The 5,978-nt window shown below is 38.5% G+C and overlaps 1 non-coding gene across 1 annotated transcript; it reads right to left on the minus strand.

Annotated features, from left to right (window-relative positions):
* Positions 1-593: 593 nt before the first annotated feature.
* Positions 594-699, minus strand: LOC132618738 (small nucleolar RNA R71). The gene has a single exon (XR_009574283.1). It is a non-coding gene; the product is annotated as a small nucleolar RNA R71 (small nucleolar RNA).
* Between the last annotated feature and the right edge of the window lie 5,279 nt (positions 700-5,978).

Genomic DNA, 5,978 nt, shown 5'->3' on the forward strand with positions numbered 1-5,978 from the left:
TACCATTAATAGGTGTAATTTGAGCGTATCAAATTTTGGCGCCGTTGCCGGGGAATACAGTTTTGAAATTACTAAATAGTGTTTGCTTTGATTAAAGTCTTTTGCTTATTCCATCACACCTTGTTTGCTACTCTGTGTAAACCAGGTGAACATGAATCAAAATCAACAAAATCAACGTGCTGGTAACCAGGGGAATCGGTTGAACAATCAAGCGAATGAATCAGATGATGAGAATATTTTCACTGAACTTGTTCCGGAGGAGGACTATGCATCTGCTATTGTTCAGCCTCGAGTTGGAGCTGCTACTGTGAAAATTGACTAATCTCTATACCAACTGTTGAAACTTCAGGGATACTTTCGGAACTCTACCGAGAATGACCCTCAACGTCATTTGCAGAATTTTGTGGATGTATGTGATAATCACATCCAGAACAACGTTCCACAAGATGATATTCGGTTGAGGTTATTCAAATATTCCTTAGCTGGAGAGGCAAGAACATGGTTCGAGAAACTGCCCCGAAATTTGATTACTTCATGGGCAAAGATGGTAGCTGCTTTTCTCACAAAGTGGTACCCCCCTAGCAAGAAGGTTGAGATTCGTGACAAGATATATGAATTTAAGCAGCGATCGGGGGAACAACTATATGAAGCCTGGGAGAGATTCAAGGAGTATTTGCAGAAGAGCCCGAATCATGGTTTCCCGGAACATATATTAATGGAGAAGTTCTACCGGGGGTTAGATCCAGTGACACAGTCAGTAGCTAATAATGCAGCTGATGGTTGTTTTATGAACAAGACCTTTCGACGAGTGACCACCATACTTAACAAGATGACGACTCATAATTGTCATACCCCATTTTAACCGAGTTGAAATTGGAGTACAACATATTGGAGATACCTAAATCGCTTGTTTTAAGGAGTCGCCACCTAATTTATTTTAAGGTGAATTAGGGCACCTAATTATTAACTAAGGTAAAGCTAAGTAAACCTCCGTTAATAGTATGCTTAATCAGTGTGATTCTAGGTAAGGGTTCTATATTATCCTAAAGGGAAGGGGTTAGGCATCCTCTAGGATCCGTTAACTACGGTTATCCGGCCAAACTTAGGTTAATTAATTCTAAAGCGTAAAATTTAAGAAAATAGCTTTGAGAAAAAAAATAACTTATAACTAACAAAGTTTAAAACATTATTATATGAATGATGCACTCTATATGGTGAAAATAAGTACTTAATGTTCATAGCGGTGATCCTAAATGATATAATCTACCCCTTTCTAATCCTACGTGAATCATAGGTTCTGCACCTAATTTTAAACCACACACAATCCAAAACACAGACAAATTAGCAATCATAAAAGATGGATGAAAGGAAATGAATGATAAGGAAAAAAGAATAAAATGTTATAGGCGATCTCTAACGAGTTTCGCCTGCCCGATGTGATTTAAGAATTGCGAAACGAGATGACTCTATGGACGGGTGTGCCGAGTCTCATCTTGAGACTTTGATTTGATAAAGTCCCGAATTAAGACCCCGTTTGCTCCGATGTGTACATGTAAAAAAAAAAAGGAGAAATAACAATTAGCAAATGATCTTCACATAAAGTTGTGTTTTGCAAAGAATATATAATAATTAAAACATACGTTCTCCATTTTTTTATTTTTTTTTTGGAATTCAAAACATCTTCCACATAGCAACTAAGAGTGCACACTATTTGGCCTTACAGACAAACCAACTATTTCACCTTCACGTTAGTCTATTCTCAAGGGCTCAAACAAACACATGGAGGCAGCTTATGTCAAAAGATGTAACGAGATTTAATTTTCAGAAATAACAATTGAAGTTGGGAATTTAAGTTGCTAGGTAAAACACTTCACTCAGGAAAATTAGTCACTAGCACATTTGAGCTTAAACACAAAGGTTCAGGATAAGAACCAATCAAACTAGACTAAGAGCCCGTTTGGATTGGCTTATAAGTTGCTTATAAGCTGTTTTCAGCTTTTTTGAGTGTTTGGCTGGCCAGTTTAAAGTCATTTTGTACTTAAAATAAGCTCAAAAAAATAATTGGGCCCATTTGACTTAGCTTATCTAAAGCAGCTTATAAGCTGAAAACAGCTTATAAGCCAAAAAAAATAAGTTATATCCCAACTTATTTTTTTTAGCTTATAAGCTGCAAACAGCTTATAGGCATAAGCCCATCCAAACAGGCTGTAAGAGAAAAAAAAAACACAACTTTAAGGATTTCTACGAATTCGCCAATGAGTTCCAAGCAAGGAGAGGACTCCTCAATTTTAAGAGTTGAAAGGTTTACCAAAACGTATAACAATCCAAGCGGGAATTTTGTTTAAAAAAATGAAACATCTTAACAAGAGAAATCAAGACAAGTAATGACTTCTAAATTTAAGAATTTATTCAAGATCACCCTAACGTTGAGGACGCGTTCATAATTATCCACAAACCAATTATTAATTAATACAAGTAAGAACTTTCAACTAAGTAAATGAGAAAAACAATAAAATGTTAGTTTTACCGATATAGTTTAAGCAGCCAAAACAGTAAACTACAGCATTTGAGAGTTAGCAACAGAACAACCCTCAACAATTTCAGCTTCGACACAGTATACACAAGCTTCAACACAACATTTGAAAAAAGGATTTAAGATGGGGTCTCCCTTTTTTTTCCAGGTTTCTTGGGTTGGCTTTTAGGTCTAGTTTGTATCCTTGCGTTAGTTGGACCAGATCTGCTCAATTTTTAGCCAACTTAAGGGATGATATATACGCGAGCATATATTTGGATGACAGTAGACTTATTCCAAATATAAAGGACAATCTCGGATTAAGAACGTATGAAACCACAATAAACATCAACTTCTAAACTTCATCAGATCAATCATAACATTACATTCACTATAATAACACACTAAATGAAACAGTACTCAAGCAAATAATAGTCTAAGCTAGACTAATGCATACTTTGCAATCAGATTCAAAATCAGCATATCTGAACTCTACTATGAATCATTCAACTAACACAGGACCGACGTTAATCATGGGAAAATTACACAAGGGTTTCGGACATATTTAAACTGACAGGCTAGGGTAACAACCAATCATGCTTGACATGATAGGCTATAACACATAAGATGCATAATATTAAATTAACCTAACATACTAAGTCATGTTTCACTACTAAGCAAAAACTAAGACGGGGGCATTATTATCCGATCATAATGGCGCATAAGCATGCTTTAATTACAAGGACCACAAACTGAAACTAACACAATAACATGCTAAAACCATACAAAACGATATACCAAACTAGTACATGATAACTCAGACAATAAAAAATGCAAAATAAAAGAGGAAAAGGGGATTAACGGACCTTCTTCGGGTGCAGCGAAGTGGGTGCGGGTTTCCGATCTACCTCGAAGCACTATCAAATCCTAGCGTGCGATGCTCGGATTCGTATCAACAACAAGGCGAACACAAAAAAAAATGGTTGGGTATTCTTGACCCGATATGCGAAACTATTGCGGCAACTAAAAACAAACACTAATATTTTGAGGGAATTCTCGGTGGTCCAGAACCTATTTTCAGGGGGATTTTTGCAGCTGAACTCATTCGATTTTCAGGCGGCTCCAGCTTAATCTTTTCGATTCAGAAAACGATTATTTATAGGGGGAAATCTAGGGTTTGCTTTTGAGAGGAGCGGGGACAGAGGGACGTGGAGATGGCAGAGGCGTGGGGAACAGGGAGAGGTGGAAGACAGAGGCAACGTGGGGAGAGAAAGGGGAAGTGGGAGAGACAGGCGAGCGGGGATGGGGGTGTGTGGCGGATGAGAAGGAAAATCTGAAAGGAACCCTAGTGGTTCCTTTTTGTTTACTTAGAATTGGGTCGGGTCAAATGATTTAATGGACTGGGTCGATTTTAAATGTGGGATGGGGTGAATTAAAATGGGTAGTGGGCTATGAAAAATTGTTTTGGGTTAAATTTCAAATAAAAGACTCATTTTAATTAATTGTATACTAAGTGTGCTACTTAATGAAATATGTAATTATTAGTGCTCAGGTAATAAAATTATATGACGTTGTAATAGCCGTGCAATAATATTTTGAAAAATAAATAAACGCTATTATTTAATTGTGCGAAATAAAGGCGATGCGTATGCATAAGGTGGTAAAAATGCTAAAGCGCAAATTATGATAATACTGGTAATAATAATAATAACAAAAAAAAATAATAGTAATAATAATAATGGTAGTAAAAGATAATGACAGGATAATGAAATACCGGTATTAATAAAAGCTAATAATTATAGTACAAAAAAATGCAAATAATTTTTTTTTTTTTTTTAAAGTTGCCAAAATATTGGAAGCGAAAATAGGTATTTCGGAGGAAAGGTGGGACAAAATTGGGTGTCAACAACTTGTCCCTCTTTGCCCGGTAATGATGAAAGAATGTTTGGGCAAAGCCGTTGACTTAGTAGCCTATTTTGTCCCGGCTAAAGGATTTTGGAGGACTAAGGGTAAAGAAAATTACGGCCGAACTCCGGTCTCCGAGTCGCCTACATATCTCGGGCTGCACGAGAATCAGGCCGTGTGTAGTTCTAGGATGACTACGACCCCTATGAATAACAAATCCTGATTGGTGCGAATCTTTGCAAAATATTGTCCCAGTGTCGAATTATGATGACACTGGGTATTAAGGTACAACTCGAAAATTCTACTGGAATGTGAGCGGGATGTTTGGAGTTGGAGCCGAGTGTTCGAGGTAGATCTTTGACCCTTGTCGGAAAGTCTGCTTTCCTTCCCGACGCATAGCCCCAGTTCGCTGCCGAAGAAATAGTTCCACGTTGCGCTAAAGCTCCTGCGAAACTTTAAACTAGATAAAAATAGTCAATAAAAATAAATATCGAAGTAAAGCGGTGTAAAATAAACCCATAAAACTGCAATGATTAAAATAAATGATAGCCTTTGCTGAGGCTAATGCAAATGAGGTTCTAGGCCGATGATTCAAGAGAATGATGGCCTTTTGGGTGATGATTAATGAGGCCTTAAATCGGATGGGCTATTTAAGCCGAATGATTTATGAGAAATGGGCTTTCTAAGCCGGCATGATGTGATGCGTTTGCAGGGCAGTTGAAAGTAATAGTGCAATGTACATGCGATGCGTTTGCGAGCATTCGCAAGGTATTTGAAAATAGTCAAGCAATGCAGGTGCGGTGCAGTGCGTCTGCGAGCATACGCAGGGCATTTGAAAATAATAAAGCAATGCAGGTGCGGTGCAATGCGTCTGTGAGCATACGCAGAGCATTTGAAAATAATAAAGCAATGCAGGTGCGGTGCAATGCGTCTGCGAGCATACGCAGGGCATTTGAAAATAATAAAGCAATGCAGATGCGGTGCAGTGCGTCTGCGAGCATACGCAGGGCATTTGAAAATGATAAAGCAATGCAGGTGCAATGCGTCTACGAGCATACACAGGGCATTTGAAAATAATAAAGCAATGCAGGTGCGGTGCAATGCGTCTGCGAGCATACGCAGGGCATTTGAAAATAATAAAGCAATGCAAGTGCGATGCAATGCGTCTGCGAGCATACGCAGGGCATTTGAAAATAATAAAGCAATGCAGGTGCGGTGCAATGCGTCTGCGAGCATACGCAGGGCATTTGAAAATAATAAAGCAATGCAGGTGCGGTGCAATGCGTCTGCGAGCATACGCAGAGCATTTGAGAATAATAAAGCAATGCAGGTGCGGTGCAATGCGTCTGCGAGCATACGCAGGGCATTTGAAAATAATAAAGCAATGCAGGTGCGGTGCAATGCGTCTGCGAGCATACCCAGAGCATTTGAGAATAATAAAGCAATGCAGGTGCGGTGCAATGCGTCTGCGAGCATACGCAGAGCATTTGAAAATAATAAAGCAATGCATGTGCGGTGCACTTGCGAGCATTCACATGGCATTTGAAAATAATAAAGCAAT

Source organism: Lycium barbarum, chromosome 1, assembly GCF_019175385.1.
Source record: "Lycium barbarum isolate Lr01 chromosome 1, ASM1917538v2, whole genome shotgun sequence".
NCBI lineage: Eukaryota > Viridiplantae > Streptophyta > Magnoliopsida > Solanales > Solanaceae > Lycium > Lycium barbarum.